Source organism: Dipodomys spectabilis, unplaced genomic scaffold (genome assembly GCF_019054845.1).
Source record: "Dipodomys spectabilis isolate Male_0828 unplaced genomic scaffold, ASM1905484v1 ptg000057l, whole genome shotgun sequence".
Lineage (NCBI taxonomy): Eukaryota > Metazoa > Chordata > Mammalia > Rodentia > Heteromyidae > Dipodomys > Dipodomys spectabilis.
The window spans coordinates 4592873-4613839 of NW_024870734.1; positions in this window are offsets into that span (position 1 = coordinate 4592873).

Genomic DNA, 20967 nt, shown 5'->3' on the forward strand with positions numbered 1-20967 from the left:
TATGGTTAGTTAGGTCTTGATATTTAGTTGGAGAAGTTATGTTCTTTCATATATTCATTTGTCAGACCAAAGAGGAAATGTATTCCATGCCAGAGTCAACATCCATAATAATGTTGCAGTTGTATTCTACTACTTTGCCAAAGTTTCAAATCAGCTCGAGTAACTTGGGTCTTCTTTGGATCTAACTACTTAGGTATACAATTTAGTCAGTACTAGATTTTGACCACCATTTATTAAATTATTATTTTGCACAAACTACTATTATTCTCTCTTACCACGAGATTTTTAATTTCATTTATATAATGTGCTGATGTTTTCTTTTAGATAATCCACATTCAGTCTTCTAAAAACAGTATAATATGGAGTATTTTTAAATTATGTACACTCATGTACACTGCTCAGATTCTATAATTTGCACATTTTGTTCTTGTTAAGTCAGTAGTGTTTAGTTCTCATTATGGATATTTTGGAATTACTAATTACATTTCAGAATTTTTAAGAATGTTATGATTTTTGTGATTTAATACTGTAGCATTTTTCCTTTTAAGTATGTGCAGATCTTACTTTACATACAGTTACATTCGTTTTAAACAATTTGATCCATTCAAGGGATTTTCTATATTACTCTTTTTTTGGGGGGGGGTCCGGATATGGGGCCTCAACTCTGGACCTGGTCGTTGTCACTCTGCTATTCAGCTCAAGATTAGCGCTCTACTACTTGAGCCACAGCGACACTTCTGGCTTTTTTCTTTTTGTTTATGTGGTGCTGAGGAATCTAACCAAGGGCCTCATGCATGCAAGGCAAGGGCTCCACAACTAAGCCACTTTCCCAGCCCCACTAATACTTTTCTATGCTACATTGTTATATTAATTTATTCAAACACACACATACACACATACAAACACACAGATACCCACATTTTTATTATAAGACCCACTCCGTCTGCAAGAAAATATTTCAATAGGAATTCCATAAAATATTTAGTCTGCTGAGTTCTGATTAGAATTTGCAGAAATATCTACTTGCTTCTTCCCCTGGACAAGTCATTATCATTTGTGAAGGTGTTGCCAATTGAATTTAGAATGCCCCAGAAAGATGTGTTAAAGAAAAATTACTTTCTATTTCCTCCCAGACTGTGGAGAATATCTGAATAGTTCTGGAGATTAAGTTCTTCAGCGTGAAAGATATGAGAACATAGACTCTCAACTACTTTCTTATTTTATATTTTAATCGATCTAGGTAAAAAAACTTTTCTATTTGACATAATCCCCATCTTGCCATTGTCTTGTCACAGGCTCCCAAAGCAATAAAACCAACTGAACATATACTGAAACATTCAAACTTGTAAATCTGAATAAGCATTTCTGTTCAATAAGTCCATAACATCCCTTATTATGGTAAGTTTTAAAGCTAACCCAGAAGTCTAGTCTTTCTAACAATGTAGAGTATGTTAAATTATGTTTCATTATAGAATATCTAACTCCATGTTTTATTTTATATCTTTGTTTCTGTTGATCCCAGGGCTTAAACTCAAGGCCTGGATGGTGTTTTTGTGTTCTAAGCCAGTGCTCAACATACAATCTGAACTGGAACTCCATTTGCCCTGGTGGTTAAATGGAGATAAGAATCTAATGAACTTTACTATGCAGGCTGGATTTGAACTGTGATCGTCAGATCTTAGCCTCTTAACTAGCTGAGATTACATCCTTGAGCCACCAGTGCCTACCCATGTTGCATATTTTCTGTAATTCAAATATTCAGCATTGTGTTGATGCTCCTACTACAATATATAAAAAAAAAACTTAACCTAGTTTTCACTGTATTTGATGTTGGTATAATTTGTGGAGGGGAAGGGAAAAACCAAATTGTTTAAATATGGATACAAGTGGACCCAGTGCAACAATGAGATGTATATTATGTAGAAAAATTAAATTTACAACTTTGGCTCAAAGTGGGAGAGATGGTCGGGGAGATAGAAAGGGATGATAAAGGGATAGAAAGGAGGAGGTAAGAATGCTTGATAAGAAATTACTCATCTGGGCTGGGAAGGTGGATCAGTGGTAGAGCACATACCTTGCATGCCTGAGGCCCTGGGTTAGATTCCTCAGCACCACATAAGCAAAAAGAAAAAATCCGGAAGTGGCGCTTTGGCTCAAGTGGTAGAGCGCTAGCCTTGAGCTGAAGAGCTGAGGGACAGCGCCCAGGCCCAGAGTTCAGGCCCCACGACAAGGACCCCCCCCCTCAAAAAAATAAAAGAAATGTACTCATTGCATTGTCCCTGTAATTGTAACCCCTCTGTATGGTATTTTCACAAAAAAACTTAAAACGGATATTTGTAAAGTTTATAATGAAGGAAGAATTTTCATCCTTTACAAAATCTATGCAAAATCTATGCTAAACTATCTATATTTTATTGTACCTTTCCTGCAACCAGTTTGAGATAGTTTAATACCTGTCATGCCAAGTTTCTCTATATTCTACTGGAGATTTAATTTTTCATGTATGTATGTACATGTAAATGTATATCTATATGTATATATCTATCTGTATATGTTCCAATGTGGATCATCAAACTTGAAACTTTGCTTTTTTTTTTTTTTTTTTTTGCTGTTCAGCAGTTAACCTGTTCTGCTCAATCTGTGACATTATCTGTGCTCATTCTGATTATTCCTTTATTTACCACACCATCAGCCTTTTAAAATCAGCTTTATTTCCAGAGATGATTACCAATCAGTCCAACCAATATACACCCAGAGGGTTTTAATAAAACATGCTTTAAGGAAGGAAGATAACATGAAGTGACAACTACAAAATTTCTACAGAGACCTGACATCTTTCACATTTCTGCCTTCCTCCTGATACTTATGCAATCATTGACTAACACTATTAATAATACTGCAATTATAACTTTAAGGTCAGTGTTTTTCCCAACCTGAAGCCTTCTTTTCCATGATTTTTGACATAAACTTTTGTGAGACATTTTTGATAGTGGGGGGATTAAATCCAAAACAAAGCCATGTATATCAAGAAAGCCAATGGTTTCAACTCAGAGTACTAAACAAAAGAGGGAGAAAATTAAGGTTAGCTATATATGTTAAGCACAAATATAGGCAATATCAAGATAGTTTGAAATTGTATACTTTTACTGGATAAAGTGGCTCAAATCTATAATATTATCTACTTGGAAAACAGAGCTTAGGGCATTCTAGTTCCAGGCAAAATGTTTTATGGTTGTGTTAGGAGGACCTCAGTCCAAGCAGGCCCAGGCATAGTGATACTACCTCAAAATAAGCAATCAAATTATAATCTGCAGGTATGGCAGTAGAAGAGATACTGTTTCACAACTATAGGTTTTGAGTTCAATCTTCCAGTAGCGCTGGGAATTTAAATGTGTCATGTCTTACAAAGTGACTTCATATGGAAACAGAATCTCAAAGGTAGCATTTAAGTTGAAGTCTACTCCAAGAGAAGCAGAATGCTTTGAATATGCCAAGGAAAGAGGAATCAGAAGCCAACTCTAATCTTGGAGTTCTAATTCCACCAACTCAGAGACAATGTATTTACAATGTTAATGCTACCCAATCTGGGGTAGTTTATTATTGCAATTACTAGCAAACATGTGGAAGCTATAAGACACGAAAAGTCATTGACTCTTCGGATCCAAGACTCATCTCTATAATCCTAGTGATTAAGAAGTACGAGACTTGGTGGATAATGGTTTTCAGGCTGGTAGGAAAGTTCATGAGGTTCTATCTCTAGTTAACTACAAAAATTTCTGGGCTGGAGCATGGTTCAAATAGTAGACTAACTACTGTTAGCAAAAACAAAAAACAAAAAAAAAAAACTGAGAGCATGATGTATTCTCAAGTCCCAATCTGGCAGAACGAAAAAGTTCTTAGAAGAATACTATGAGAAGCAGAATTATGAACAGGACAGCAGAAACAAAAGAAATAAACTTATTTATATAAACAAAGCTTCTCAATGTGAAATATGGCACAAACTGTAATATTTAGGGTTTTCCTTCCTATACAGTAGAAATAAATGGCATTTTTACTTGATGAAACTAAAATACAAAACTGTATGCAATAAATAATAACATTACTTTTATCTTTCCATAATTTAACTTGTTTTCCTAAATATTCCTCTAATAGTGTAGCTTTTGAAAATCAATAAATGTTGCATTTTCATATGTGATTACATATCCTTCCAAGTGTTGTCTAAAATTGATTTACACTGAAATGATTGCCATTGACATCTTTCTCAAGATATTTATACTTTCAGCTGACCTTCCACAAAACTCATACCCAAAATATAAATTTTTAGTTTGTTCATGCAAACATAGGAACATAAACATATGTCTCAAAATGTTAATTACTTTTATCTGCTGTCAGTAATGAAGTATAACTAATAGAATTAAGTATATATCCTGAGGGAAATAAGATACTTCCTTCTAAATACAGACTTGTTGGCACTCACACAATCACACACGCACACATACATATTTACCACTCTGACTCAGGTTAGATTCCTGACATTGGGTGTCATCAGTGATCTAATAATCAAATTTTCCGCCCAGATATAAAATACATTCATAATTCCACACAGACAAAAACACCAGATCATAAAAAATAATGAGAATATTTTACAGAACCAACCAGCACTGAGCCATCTACTCCCTGATTTCATTCATTCATGATGATGCATTTTCCATATCATAATTAAAAAATATTTTTGTCTCTGATTAGTGGAAAAATATGCTATCATATAATAGAAATTGTAGGCAAAATTACTTGTAATCTTTAATATATCTTATCAAAGACTTCTGTTTCCTTCTTGCAGAGTGTTTCTGTCATTTTGCCCTAATGTCTATAATTAAATTAAAAGAACATGCCATGTACCTTAATTCACTTTTCCTAAAGGTTATGCTATGGAGTTGAATCTGATTTGTTTGCTTATTCTAAATTAAATATTCTCAACAACTTGAATTATTGTTTATGTTTCTCCTAATCCATTTGAAATATCAAATAGAACTGGAAATTCCTCTCAGCAATGATTTGTGAATGCCATTAATGGTTGTGGAGGGATGAAGGATTTGAATTATCTACAATGCATTAAAAATGGTACTGTTATTCAAAGGGCTGATCATTTAGTCAGCTTTTAAAGTGTGGTCTTATTTCATCTAAGAAGATAACACTATGTTTCCATCACATTCTTGCCTACAAAGCAGTAGAATTATTTGCTTTGTACAGTTGATATCAAGCTGCGACTTTAGTGAAACCTACAAACAACTGAACAGCTATATTAGCTGCTCTAGATTTTGAAATTTTCTTCCTGTAGCCCTTGTGATTTGAGCCCAGATTCATGGGATAATCACATAATCCACAATAACAAAGCACCACAATATACAAAGACCACATGCAAAATGAGGTTCAATTTTTTCTTTGTTGTTTCCTTTTTTATTGATTGTCTTTTAAGGAGCTAAGGGTGTTTATTTCTCATTATTTTTGATGTGACTTAAATAAATTTTCCAGACTTTTCAAATAAAATAAAGAGATATAAAATAGACCTATTTAGTCACAAAATACAGCTAACCATTTGAGTGATTTTTTTTATTCTAATCCTGTTCTCAGTTATCTTCAAATAACGTTGAGATGAGCCTAGCATATGTGTAAATTGACATGTATAAAGCACACAGAAGTCTGGAATCTTTGGACTGTCATTTCTATATAACTTCACTTAGAAAAGAAAGTTATCACTTGCTTCATGTCTTAATTAATCTACTTAAAACAAGTTTTATTAATTTTATTAATAGATGTCATAATCTATGGTACTGATGCATTGCATAAGTATTTGATTCCTTATCTCCACTGAATTAACATTACATTTATTTAACCTTTTTACACATGAAATAATGACATTCGTGAGGACAAAATATGCCTGTTTTTAATTTTGGTTGCCAAAACGGAATTATTAGACATTTGGAACATTTATATCTGAACTTTCAAATTTCTAGGACTTGAATTGTGTTAATTACAACTTTAATAATAAAATAAAAAGCATTATTGAATAGAAAGCAAAATTGTGTTATCACACCTTAATCCTGAATTGACTTGATGATAAAAAAAAATTAGATTTATATAACAAGATATACATACTCAAACGAACTATGAGAAATGGAAACAGAAAACTTCTTTTTTGTTTTGTGTCTGTTGTTGTTTATAGTTTGTGATAATTCTGTCTTTTTTACCTTATGCCTGGTATATGCATTGTATGTCTTCAGGAAGTTGAAGGGTGGGCACAGAGCTTTAGGGAAAAGAGTGAAAAATTGCAGCATTGGAGTTCATCGATCATTGATGAAAGTGAACTATTTAACACATGGGTGGGGACAGGAGGGTGGGACTGGCAACAAGTGAGGGAACTGAAGACATTTCACAAAAGGAAATGTACTCATTACCTGACCCTTGTAATTGTAATTCATCTATAAATCACCTTAATAAGAACAACAGAGTAAATTTCTGTTAAAAAGCAAACCAAATGTTGGTTCTTTGAATCCCAGAAATTTGTTTTGTTCAGTGGTTTGAGATGGTTGAGTCTATCTCTGAAAATAACTACATTGACTTTCATTGGGAAAAGTTTTGAGCTACTAGTAGATAAAAATCAATTATGATTGTATGTTTTTTGAGACTGATTCATTTATTTTTTAATCTAATTTGTATTATTTCTGTCTACTGGTTTTTGGTTTTGCTTTTCCTGTTTTGTCAAAAGACTTAGTGGTGCATCATTAGTGATGATTTAAGATTGTTTTAGTTTGTTGATGTACATACTCAAAGCTACAAATATTCCTCTGAGTATTGTCTGTGCTGCTGCTCTGTCCCAGAGGAGGTATTATTTTGTGTGTTCACTTCCACTGAATTCCATAAACGTTGGAACTTCCCTGTATATCTCTTCAGTGACTCACTGATGATTTAGCAATGTGTTATTCAGTCTCTGTGAGTTTCAGAATGTTATGAGATGCCTTTTGGTGTCGAGATCTAATTGGGTCCCATCATGGTCTGACAGGATACAAAGAGTAATTTCATTTTTATTTTTGAATTTTGAAAGATTTTCCTTGTGATCTAAAATATGATCTATTTTGGAGAACATTCCATGGGCTGATGAGTGGAATATATATTGTGACACTGGTAGGTGAAATTCTCTGTAGATATCTGTTAGGTATAGCTTGTTAGTACAGTTATTTAGCTCTAAAAATTTTTGCTAAGTTTTCACCCGGATTGCCTGTCCAGAGGTAAGAATGATTTGTTCAAGCAACAAACAATTTATTTGGATATATGCATGTTTTTAGGGTAAGTAGTATTTCTCTGATGAATTTGTGAGCTCTAGGATTCAGGACATAGATATTTAGAATTGTTATATTTCTCAGATGGAGAGTTTCCTTTGTCAATATTTAATGTCCTTCTTTGTCTCTTTTTACTCTCATACCACTTTTATTTTAAAGCCAATCTTATCTAATATTAGTATAGCTACTCTAGCCAGTTTATGAGGTCCATTTTTAATTTGTAAAGATGATGTACAGAAGGGTTACAATTACATAAGTCAGATGATGAGCACATTTCTTTTTGAACAGTGTCACCTCTTCACAAATGTTCTCCCAGTTTTTCCATTTCAACCTCCTTCTCCCATAAGTTGTACATTTCATTTACAATGTAGTGTCTATTGAGTAGCACTGCTGCATTTAAGCCTTTGTCCCACCATTTCTGTATTCCCCCTTGCCCTACCCAAATGTACATATAAGACCAAAGGTGCAGAAATTAAAAAAATGGCATCAGAACACTGAAGGAAAAAGCAAAATAATAAAGAAACTCTCATAATCATTTCTTGGAGATCATTTTAATGAACATTATTTTATATGATAATATTCGTACAGCTATTGATCCTTTGTGATCCTCTCCAAAAGGCATCCTCCTTTGATCTCATTGTATAAATGTTTAGAATCCCATAAAATTTATCATGTCCAAGTGTAATGTTTTCTCTTTTACCTTCCAATTGTGTTTCCTTGTAGAATTAGAGGCACATTCTTCTACAACAAATGAGGGAAATTAGGCAACCTATGTTTCTTTGAGTCTGTCTTTCTTCCCTTAATATAAGTTTGTTCCAAGTCTTCACATTTCCTTATGAATGGTGTAATATCATTTTTTCTGGATCAACAGAATCGCAACATACTGAAGAGTTTCTACATGGCAATGGAAAAAGTTAGCAGGATATATAGAAAGAGAACAGAATGGAAGATTTTTACTAGCTAAGTATTAGACAAGTGTTTTCATAACTAACCCATATTTAGAGAGAGTTAAACACAACAAAAATAAACCCTCAAATAAACAAGAACCCAATTAATATATGGGATAAAGACTTAAAGATAACTTCTTAGAAGAAGTAGTAAGAATGACAAATAGATGCATCTCTCTCCATAAAAAATGCAAATCCAAACAACACTGAGATTCATCTCACCCCTCTTACAGTGTCATTATGAAAATACGAACTATCATAGATACTGATAGGGATGTGGCCCCAAGGAAACTCTATTACACTGTTGGTGGGAATGTAATCTTGTTCAATCACTTTGGAAAACACGATGGAAATTGCTCACAGAACTGAATAGAGAGCTACCTAGCTATGATCCAGCAATTCTACTTATGGACATTTATCCAATAGAGCAGAAACAAGGCCACACGGAAGCTACCAGCATAATCATCTCCTAATTGCATTATTTTCTGTTGCCAACATGGAATCAGCCCAGATGCCTCTCACTGTAAAAAGAGATCAAGAATTATATATGTATATATAGATTATATATATACATATATATATAATTTTATTGGTCCCAATTTACAAGTATATATGTACGTATATAAATGTATGTATACAAACATATATACATATATATACAAACATATAAATACATAGATAATAGAATTCTGTTCATTCATCAGAAAGAATAATATTGCACCATTCTAAAGAAAAAATGAAACACTTAGAAATAATATTAAGTGAAATAAAGCAGACCCAGAGAAACTTAGTTGCATGACTTTCCTCACTTGTGGTAGATAGGAATGTCTATAAATGTGAAAGTAAACACACTGGATGGTATGCAAGGAGGTACAAATGAATTATCTGAAGTATCAGAGTCGATGGAGAAGGAAAATACTATAATTCTCTTAAAAGGCTAAGTCAATGCCCAACAAAATAAATACCATTAAATGTGTAGTGCAAGAGAGGATAGTGAGGTGCAATGTGAGAGAGGTAGGAAATTGAAGGGGAAAAGGATAGTATACAGGCAAGAATCCATTGTATACTTCCCAAAATTGAAATATACAAAGCAAGGGGTAGTGTGAAATGGGGTTGAAGATGTTGAAGTGGTAACACAATTCCAGGTGCCTTGTACACATAAACTGTTTTGTTAAATGGCAAGAAATTCCATCACATAATATTGAGATACATAAGGATTGGGGTTGATTGGTAGGGGTGTATGAGAGTGTTAAAAGGGGTGACATTGATCAAGATGCACTGTATCCATACACTGTTTCAGTGAATGACAACTCGTTTGTACAACTGAAGATAATAAAAATATTCAAAAAATTAATTATGATAGTTGAATAGAGAGTTGAACCTCAATTCAATTCCCATTAAAAACCCAGAGACTTGGAGAATAAAATTCAAATAATAAAACCTTATGAATCTTTTTTATCAGAATTTGTGAAATTTAAATCAAAACTTTGCTTTTTGTCAGCTATTGGGCTGTTAAAATATTTCAACTTAAGTGGCTTAAAAACATCAGGAGTGAAAGAGTCCGGGAAGACGGCGGAGGAGAAGCTGAAGTCTAAGTAAGCTCTCGCATAGAAAGCAGTTCAAGAGTTCCAGTGAACAGTCTTAAGCCAGAGAATTACACCACGTGTGCCATCACAGGTCAGAGAGCTAGGCCAGAGAAGGAAACCCAGGCAAGAAGACACTCCTGAGCTCTTGACATCAGCAGCTGCGGCGGCGGCAGCTGTGGCAGCGGCTGGCGAGCACAGGAGCCATACCTAAGCAACAGAGAGTCCAGGACGAAGAAGCCAGACGCAGCAGGTGAGCAGATTCTACTCAACACGAGCAAGAACTGACAAGGAGCAGACATCTTCATCCTGCAGTTCGCAGACCAGAGACGACCCGGGAACTAAGACTCGGCGTGCATAGAAGCCGGACGTCCTCACTCCTTCTCAGGGAGCAGAGGAGGGAAGGCCACCAGCACCAGTGATCTCCATCTTGGATACCGACAAAGCTCAGAGGAGCTTCTAGCTCCAACTCAGGCCTTGGAATAAAACGAGTCATTTAGCAGGTCACAAGAACTTAACGGCGGCGTGACCTGCCAGACTCAGCTCCACCCAGGGAAAAGTCACCCAGCTGGGGCGCCAGCCCTAGGAGTGGGTTTCTTCACTGGGTAATCAGAGCCAGAGGCTGCCCCTACCTCTAGGAGCCTTTACAATCAATTGAAAATCAGTAAACAGAAATCCTGAGAATGGCCCCAGGCTGGACTATGTGAGGTTTTCACAAACTAGCCCCGGAAAAGCTACTGTCTGTTGAAAGGCCTCAACTCTACCCAGAACCTAGCCTCATCACTGCATCCCCCTCTTTTGTGATACTCAAAGCAGATCTGCCTACCAAGGAACTAGCCTGGGAGGAGGATTGCCAAATCCTAGGTAAAGCAGAGCATTTTTCTGGTGTTTGAACAAACTGTCTTAAGAAACCAACCAAGCCACAGGACCACAAGCAGAACAGAGACTCCAACAAGAGGGTGGTTATGGACACAAGGGTGATAAGGATTTTTCCCACTCCTCCCAAAAAAATCAAAGAAGTTTTTTTTGTTGTTGTTTTGGTTTTTTTTTCTCTCTTCTTCTTCTTCGTATTCTTTTCTTTTCTTTTTTATTTTTGGTACCTTATATAAAATTTTTTTTTTCTTTTCTAAAACTTTTTTAAATCTTTAATCTTTGCCTTTTTTGAAAAAAAAATGTTGTCCAGAAACTTTTTTTTTCCTCTTATAATTTTTATTTTTGGGATACGTGAGTATGCGTTTTTCTTTCTTTTTTGGTCTTCTTTCTCTTTTTTTTTCTTTTTTTAATTATCTTTTTGATTTTTGTTTAGCTCTACTGAACTTCTCATCTATTTCTTCTTCCTTTCTTATGCTTTTCACCTTCTCCTCTCTTTCATTCTTCTTTATGTGACTTAATTCTTGTCCTGCACATCCTCAGATAAACCCGTACTTGACTATTAGACCCTATCCCACATTGTGTACACACTTAATCCACAAATTTATTACTCAAGTCAAAACCTCTACGACTTAAATCCCTTAATAGCAGTACGACCACTTTATACCTATATAATATTTTAAGCATTTTTATTTTTAAGATTTTCCCATTTCCTTTATATCCCTCCCCTTCTCTCAATAAATTCACGTTCTTATCTAAATAGAATGTTATCGATTCTACATAATTTTATTAATTTTTACCTTTCTATTTTTTCTGGTCTCTTTTCTTTTCCCATTCCCTTTCTTCTTTTTTTCTCTCTCTCTACTTTCATCCTACCCAACCTATTTCCTGCTTTGAGATTAGGACTTAGTTAACTCTCCCTGAGCCTCCCCACATCAATCTATTCCTATTTTTTTACCCACAACTCTCCCTAATCCTAATAATTTCTGGACTTCCAAATTCTTCTTTGCGGTTCGTAGTCCATTAACGTATAGTTGTTTGATGTTGAATAGATGTATCTGTTGAACTAGATTGTATCTGTAGACTATTAACTGTGCAAATTCAGACTTGGGTTGATGCTTGCCTTAAGATAGTGTTCTAGCACAAAACTGGTGCTATTTTCATCTCAAATGGGCAGAGTAAGCCGGAAAATAATAAGAAAAATTGCAAATCCAGGTATCTCAATACCCAATCTTGATAATCAGGGGACAGAACAGATAATGAATAATCCAGAGGAGAAGTCTACACACACTGCTGGCAAACATGATAAATCAAAAGATTGAAAGCATACAAAGGACTCTGTATGAGCGTGATAGGGAGAGAGAGGAGGCAATCCAAAAGTTTATACAGGAATATCATAAGTGTGAGGAAGCTACTCGAAAACGGATACAGGATTTGCATGAGCAGCTTGAGAATACTCAAAGAGAGAGCAGGAATGGCGCAAACAGGCTGAGAACACACAAAGAGAACTACAGAAATCCCATGAACGGGAGGAAGCTAATCAAAGAGTAATACAGGAATTGAGAGAGCAGGAAGAGAATACACGAAGATCACTAAAGGCATTCATGGAATACATTAACAAAGAGCTGAAGGAAGTAAGGGAGACCACAAAGGGAATGCTGAATGGAAACCTTAGATCAACTCGGCAAAAACTCAACAGAGAAACTGCAGATCTAAACAGCTACATAGATCAACTAGATTTAACAGATATCTACCGAACATTTCACCCAGCAGCATCAGAATACACATTTTTCTCAACACCACATGGAACATTTTCTAAAAGAGACCACATTTTAGGCCACAAAGTAAACTTGTCCAAATTCAGAAACATTGAAATTATACCTTGCATTATCTCTGACCACAAGGGAATAAAATCAGAACTCAACACCAAAAGCCACCAAAGAAAGTCTGGTATCACATGGAGGCTGAACAACACACTGCTGAATCACGAGTGGGTCATGGAAGAGATTAGAAAGGAAATACAAATGTTCATGATATACAACAAAAATGAACACACAAATTACCAGCTCCTCTGGGACACAGCAAACCAGTACTCAGAGGCAAGTTTATAGTTCTGAGCTCCTACATCAACAAATTGGAGAGATCTGAAACGAACAATTTAATGACACATCTGAAACTCCTTGAAAAAGAGCAGCAAGATAAACCCCAATCCAGTAGATGGAAAGAAATAATTAAAATTAAATCAGAATTAAGTGAATTAGAATCCAAAAAACTATAGAAAAAATCTACAAAACAAAGAGTTGGTTCTTCGACAAAATTAACAAAATTGACAGACCATTCGCAAATCTTGTTAGAAAAAGAAGAGAACACACCCAAATAAATAAACTCAGAGATGAGAATGGAAACATCACCACGGAAACAACCAAGATTCCAAACATTATAAGGGAATACTTCTCAAAACTTTATGCTAATAAGTTTGAGAACTTCACAGAAATGGACCTTTTCCTAGCAAATATTGACATGCCAAAACTAAACCAAGATGAGTTAAACCAGTTTAACAGGCCCATATCAAGCATTCAAATAGAAACAGCAATAAGAGACCTCCCAGCTAAGAAAAGTCCTGGACCAGCTGGTTTTACAGTTGAATTCTACAGGGCCTTCAAAGCAGAGCTCACACCAATACTCCTCCAACTCTTCAATGAAATTGAAAGAGAAAGTTCACTACCGAACACATTCTATGAAGCCATCATAACCCTCATCCCCAATCCAGACAAGGACTCATCAAAGGAAGAGAACTATAGACCCATTTCTTTGATGAACATTGATGCAAAATTTCTCAACAAAATTTTGGCCAATCGACTTCAACAATTCATCCAAAAAATCATACACCATGATCAAACAGGATTCATTTCAGGGATGCAAAGCTAGTTCAATATACACAAATCAATTAATATTATTCATCACATCCACAGGAGCAAGAATAAGCACCACATGGTTATCTCAATAGATGCAGAAAAAACATTCGACAAGATCCAACACCCCTTTATGATGAAGGTTTTGGAAAAATTAGGAATCCATGGAACATTCCTCTATACAATAAAGGCTGTATATGACAAACCTACAGCCAGCATTATACTTAATGGTGAAAAACTAAAGCCATTTCCTCTTAACTCAGGAACAAGACAAGGATGTCCACTCTCTCCACTTCTCTTCAATCTAGTATTAGAATGCCTAGCTACAGCAATAAGACAAGATGCAGACATAAAGGGGATCCAAATAGGGAAAGAAGAAATAAAACTCTCCCTCTTTGCAGACTACATAATCTTGTATTTAAAGAATCCCAAAGACTCCACTCCCAAATTACTCAAGCTGATTCAAAATTTTGGCAAAGTAGCAGGGTATAAAATTAATCCCCCAAAATCAATGGCGTTTCTGTATGCCAACAATGAGAAAAGTGTGGCTGAAATTAGGAAAGCAACTCCATTTGGAATAGCCCCACAAAAAATAAAATACCTAGGAAGTAACTTAACCAAAGAAGTGAAGGACCTCTATGATGAAAACTTTAAAATCTTGAAAAAGGAAATCAACACAGAACTTTAAAAATGGCAAAACCTCCCATGCTCCTGGATTGGAAAGATTAACATCAGGAAAATGGCAATACTTCCCAAGGCTATATACAAATTCAACGCGATACCTATCAAAATTTCAACCTCATTCTTCAAGGAAATAGAAGAGGCAATCCAAAAATTCATATGGAACAATAAAAGACCCTGAATATCAAAAACGCTCCTCAACGGAAAGAACACGGCTGGAGGAATATCAATACCAAATTTCAAACTCTACTATAAAGCCATAGTAATCAAAACAGCTTGGTATTGGCATAAAAACAGACCGCAGGACCAATGGAATAGAATTGAATCCCCAGAAATTAACCTACAGACCTATAGCCATCAAATCTTCGATAAGGGAGCTAAAACAATAGAATGGAACAAAGACAGCCTCTTCAGTAAATGGTGCTGGCAAAATTGGTTAACTGCTTGTAGAAAACTAAAGCTAGATCCTTATATATCACCCTGCACCAGAAACAAATCCAAATGGATCAAAGACCTTGAAGTCAAAGCAGACAGTCTGAAAACATTACAGGATGGAATGGGAGAAACCCTAGGTCTCCTTGGCACAGGCCGAAATTTTCTGAATAGAGACCCGGAAACACTACAAATCAAAGAAAGGTTGGACAAATGGGATTGCATAAAGTTGCAGAGCTTCTGCATGACAAAGGACATAGCTAACAAGATCAACAGAGAGCCAACAGATTGGGAGAAGATCTTTACTAGCCATAAAACGGACAAGGGTTTCATATCTAAAATATACTTGGAACTCAAAAAATTAAATCGCCCAACAACAAATCCTCAATGAAACAACTGCCCAATAAATAAGTGGGCTAAAGACTTAAAGAGAAACTTCTCTGAAGAAGAAAGAAGGATGGCCAATAGACACATGAAATTCTTAACCTCCTTAGCCGTAATAGAAATGCAAATCAAAACAACATTGAGATACCCCCTCACTCCAGTTAGAATAGCAAAAATCAAGAACTCTAACAACAACAGATGATGGAGGGAATGTGGACAGAAGGGAACCTTACTTCATTGTTGGTGGGAATGGGAACTTGTTCAACCACTTTGGAAAGCAGTATGGAGGTTCCTCAAAAGACTTTACATAGAGCTCCCCTATGACCCAGCAATCCCACTTTTGGGCATTTACCCAAATGTTTACAAACAAGACCACACTAAAGCTACCAGCACAACTATGTTTATTGAAGCATATTTTATCATACTAAGATATGGAACCAACCCAGATGCCCCTCAGTAGATGAATGGATTAAAAAAATATCTATATATACACAATGGAATTCTATGCCTCCATCAGAAAGAATGACATTGCCCCATTTGTTAGGAAATGGAAAAACTTGGAAAAAAATTATATTAAGTGAAGTAAGCCAGGCCCAAAGAAACATAGGCCCCATGGTTTCCCTTATTTGCAATATCTAGTATATGTATGAGTCAAGCGGAAAAGGTCAGATAATGTGATGTTAGGAAAATGAACCCTTAGATATGCATTTTAATGTATTTTTCTTTCATGCATTTGATTCTAACTCATTTATAAGATTATTTCTTTGTTGCTTTGTATGTCCCTCCTCCACAGTATAACCCCTGCTTTCACTATATTTGATGTCAGTATAACTTGTGGAGGAGATGGGGAAAAACAAGTCGTTTAAGGATACAGGTGGACCTGTTGCAACAATGAGAAGTACAAGTTGTCATGTCCAAAACGAGCTTTACAACGTCGGTGCGAGAGGGGATGGGAGGAGATGGATTGGGATGGTGGCGGAGGGGAGAGCCTGGGAAGGGATGAGAAGGGTAAACAAAAGAGGAGGCTGCAATGCTTGGTAAGAAATGTACGCATTATCCTGCCCATGTAATTGTAACCACTCTTTACAGTATGTTCAAAAATAAAATAAAATTAAATTAAAAAAAAATAACATCAGGATTATATTATCCATACTCCAGAAGCTTAAACATAGATTTTCAAAAATGGTTATTCAAAGCAAATCTTTGCCTTATGGAGGTCTACTTTCTGGTTAATTATAATCTGTTTGCTAGACATTCACATGGCAGACTAATTATATTGGGCTTCTTTTCCAGGATCATTATTGCAGGGTCATCTCTGAAAGACTGCTTCTACTGTCATCATACAGGGGAATTGAATTTCAATACGTGTAATCAGAAGGAGTTACAATGTCCAATACATTTTGCAACATTTTCTTTAACTCAGTGTAGTGTATAATTTGGATATTATTTCATAGAACATAATAACTTAAGGACAAGATTATATCATGTACATTATGTGAATGATTTTTCTTACAATGGGAATAATTATAGTGTCGGCAAAATGAAGTATGATTGTTTAGTGGCTCTTGAATGACATCATAGGTAACCATGTTAACGTGGAACAGCCTTTCTAAGGCCCTTCTGATGTATTTGAACAAACTCCAATGAGTTAATTGCTTTCAGAAATATTCATTTGTGCCAACAAATACAGATCTCCTTTCATTTTAATTACTGTCCGCTATTAGGACTCCCACAAACACCAAAATCAGAGTATGCTAATTTCTCTGATAAAATACATAATAAAAATGTTACAATGAATATAACATGAAGACTAATATTAATAGCATTATAATTACTAGTATTCACATTATATAATATATTGACATCCCTTGGTTACTTCAATTTTTAGAATATTTTTAACTAAATGTAAATTGTTTGCAAATAATTATTTGATGATGTATGGAAAATGAGAAAAAAATTTGCATACATATTTACTACAGATGCAAACAAATTCACCTGGTTATTTCTGAACCTTCATTTGTTGGTTTCATTCATGCATGGGAAACATGCAGAGAAATGAAAATTGCAAACTTGCATTTACTAAAGGGTCAATTAGAAGTTTATGGTGGGCTAAATAGCACATTTAATAAATTAAATTGTTTTGTCACTTCCTTCCTCCCTCCTTTCCTTCATTTCTTTGTCCCTTAATTCCTTAATTCCTTCCTTTTTTTCCTTCCTTCCTTCTTTTCTTCTTTCCTTTTTCCCTCCTTCCCTCCATCCCTACCCCTATCTCTCTATCTCTCTTCCTTCCATTTCTTTCCTTCTTTCTTTCAATCTTTTTCTTCCTTTCTTCCTTCCTTTCTTTTACTCAGACTATTTCTTATGGCTATAGAAAAAATACCAAAAGTTATACTCCAAGGTGTTATGAGTAATTATAAATATACTATATTAATATTAATTTTAATAACCTAAGTTATATCTTAAGAAAAATTGTAATAAAAACATCTTCACAAAATTTCAGGATATGTAACAAATATTACTTTCCATGATATTGTCTATTTTTTCCAACTAAAATAAGAATTTATACATAATATTTTGTGTGTGTGTTCTTATGATTTGAACTCCAAACCTATCCCTTGATTTTTTTTTCCTAGCAAGGATACTGCTCTAACATTTGAGCCACAACTCCACTTTTGGCTTTGTGTGTGTTTGCGTGTATTTTGATGTGTGTGTGTGATTAATTGAGATGCGACTCACAAACTCTTGCCAAGTCTGGCTTTTTAAATTTATTTTTATTTTTTTATTGTGAAAATACCATACAGAGGGGTTATAATTACATGAGCAAGGTAATGAGTACATTTCTTATCAAGCATTGTTGCCTCCTCCTTTGTTTCCGCTTCCCAACCCTTCCCATCTACCCCCCCTCCGCCCCTCACCCCACCAAAGTTGTAAAGTTCGTTTTTCAACATAACGACTTTTACACCTCATACTTGCAATGGGTCCACCTCTATCCTTATTTAAACCATTTGTTTTTTTCCCTTCCCCTCCACAAATTATACCAACATCAAATACAATGAAAGCATTGAGGGAGGGACATGTCTGAGACAAGCAGCAAAGGTCAGATAAGTTGATGCTAGTTGAAATGGACCCCAAAATAAGTATTCAAATGTTTTTTTCTTATAATTGTTTCTAACATATTTATAAGATGATATCTTGGTTGTCAAGGCTGGCTTTGAACCCCAGCTTCCTGAGTAGTGAGGATTACAAGCTTGAGATACCCATATTCAGCACTGATATAATATATGTAAGAATAAAATAAATTTCTTATTATTTGAATTATAGAGACTCAATCTAACAAATTAACATTTAGATATTTATTTAGTTAGTGAGTCTGAACCTGCAGTGAGAAAAAAAGTTTTCATTTTTATGAAAAAATATACACTCAAATGTTTAAATGACAGAATCTTTGCACAAATTGAAATTCTCTAATATTCAAAAGTGATGATGGGATAATTAATCAAATTTCTCATGTAAGCTAAAAGCAATAGGCTCTGTCAGGGTGAATGAAGTAATGTTTCATTAAATTTAATATTATCTACTGTGGTCACATGATTTTCTCTTCTTTTAAACCTAAACTTTTTTGACATAAAATATAAATTCATACATTTATGAGTATATAAAAATCTTAATTACTGGTTATTTATTTCTGAGGTTTGAGTACCGAGACATTTCAGAGAAACACGGAATTTCATGTATTTTATGTCAACAGTGATTTTTAGAAATTGAATCAATCTCCATATGAGATAAAGCAAGATATTCCATGACTTATGCAATTATTCCCATAGACTTGAATATAATTTATTTTTGAATGGTAGGAAATTCATATTATTCCTACTCTATAGAACAATTAAGAAATAAATGATTGTGATAGTATTTATTTTTCCTTCAACTACAAAGAAAGAATCTAACTATAGATGACAAAATCTTGAATAGAAATGTCATAAAATTATGAAAAGTTAAAGTCATTATGATTTAGATGAAATAGTCATTTTTGAAGGTCACAAAGTGTAATCTCTGAAGCTTCCTTATCTGTTAAATAAAATGTATTTGCACTCAAAATATTTCTCCAGCAATGGTATAACCAAACCACCTCCATCCCAAATAGTTTCTTTGATTAATTCAATTAAATATTTAGGAACAGAAGTTATCAAAATGTATAGAAATATCTACCCACCACTCTAGAAATTAAAACTGAAATCATAAAAGAATGAGATTAATAATTAGCCATAAAGTTGCCATAAAGAGGTGAATCCTTTCATGTAGGCATAGTTGTAGAGATTTGGTCACTGAGAACTTGTGATCAAAGTTGTTAAAATCAAAATCCTTTCCTCCTCTTCCTTCTTTTTCTTCTCTGTCTCCTTCTCCTTCTTCTTTTCTTTCTCCCTCTCTCTCTTTCCTCCTCCTCCTTCTCCCTCTCCCACTCCTATTCCTCTTCTCCTTTACTTCCTGGCTTCCATGAATACACATATTCCAACACATATTCTTGACATGGGGTACTGTGCCACCACCAACCCAGTCAATGAGGATAAGAAACATAATCTGAAATGTATAAAATCAGAAGTCAAGTTTAATCTTTCCCACTTTTAAGTTGATTTTATAAAGTATATTTTCATATTAATAGGAGACTGTCATAGCATGCTCTCATTTATTATAGGGTATAAGATTTACTGGAAAAAACTCTAACCAACATCACTTTAATGAAATGATTGATTAAATTAATATTATATTAGGACAAATCTACTTTAAAATATCAGATATAGTTCAATACATGGCAAAAAATCACCTCTATGATTTCGTATACAAGACAGCAGAATACAAACTGTTCCTCAAGGAAATTGACCTATAATTGGCAGTACTGTCAATTTCATAAGGGATTTAAAAAGACTATAGAACAAATTTCAACTCAAACTGCATGATATAACATTTACTTTGTCCCGTGTATATTATCTATGTCTGGTTTCCAAAATGAGTTGTACTTTATCATTTTTTAAATTAACTTTAAGCAGTTGTGTGGGACTTGCTGTTTGACAAAGCAGTATATTAACAGTGTATTGTGAGGTTTTTTTTTTTTTTTCTTTTTCCTCTCCTGAGGTTTGAACTCTTGGTCTGGGGGCTGTCCCTGAGCTATTTTGGATGAATGCTAGAACTCTATCACTTGAAGCACAGCAGCACTTTCTGATTTTTCTGAGATTTAATTGGAGATAAGAATAACAGACTTTCTTGCCTGGGCTGCCTTCAAACCTCAATTTTCTGCCTCCTGATTATTTAGGATTACAGCCGTGAGTCGCTAGTGCCAGGCTTAATGAAATACACCTTATTTTGGTCTAGTACTGGGGCTTGAATTCATGCCTTGGAAATGTTCTTGAGCTTCTTTTCCTCATGCTAGTACTCTATCACTTGTGTCATAGTGCCAGTTCCTGCAGGGCTTCACACATGAAGGCAAGCATCTACCACTAAGCCACATTCCATGGCCAATACAATGCATCTTGATGATCATTATCCCTCATCCTTCTCAATCCTATCTCATAGCTCAATTTACATGAATTTGTAGAATATTCAGTGGCTCTTAATGTCATGTATAGGCACTCAGAGGATCTATCACAAATCATATTTTCTTGATAGTCTTATTCATCAACATACTAAAGTTGTGCATTATAGAATTCTGTGATTTTAAATTCTGAATTATCACTCAGATTAACCCACTACTATTCTAACAATTTTCCTAAGGTTAATGCAAATGCAATCTGTAATTATTCGATAAAGTACAATGATTCTTAGAATG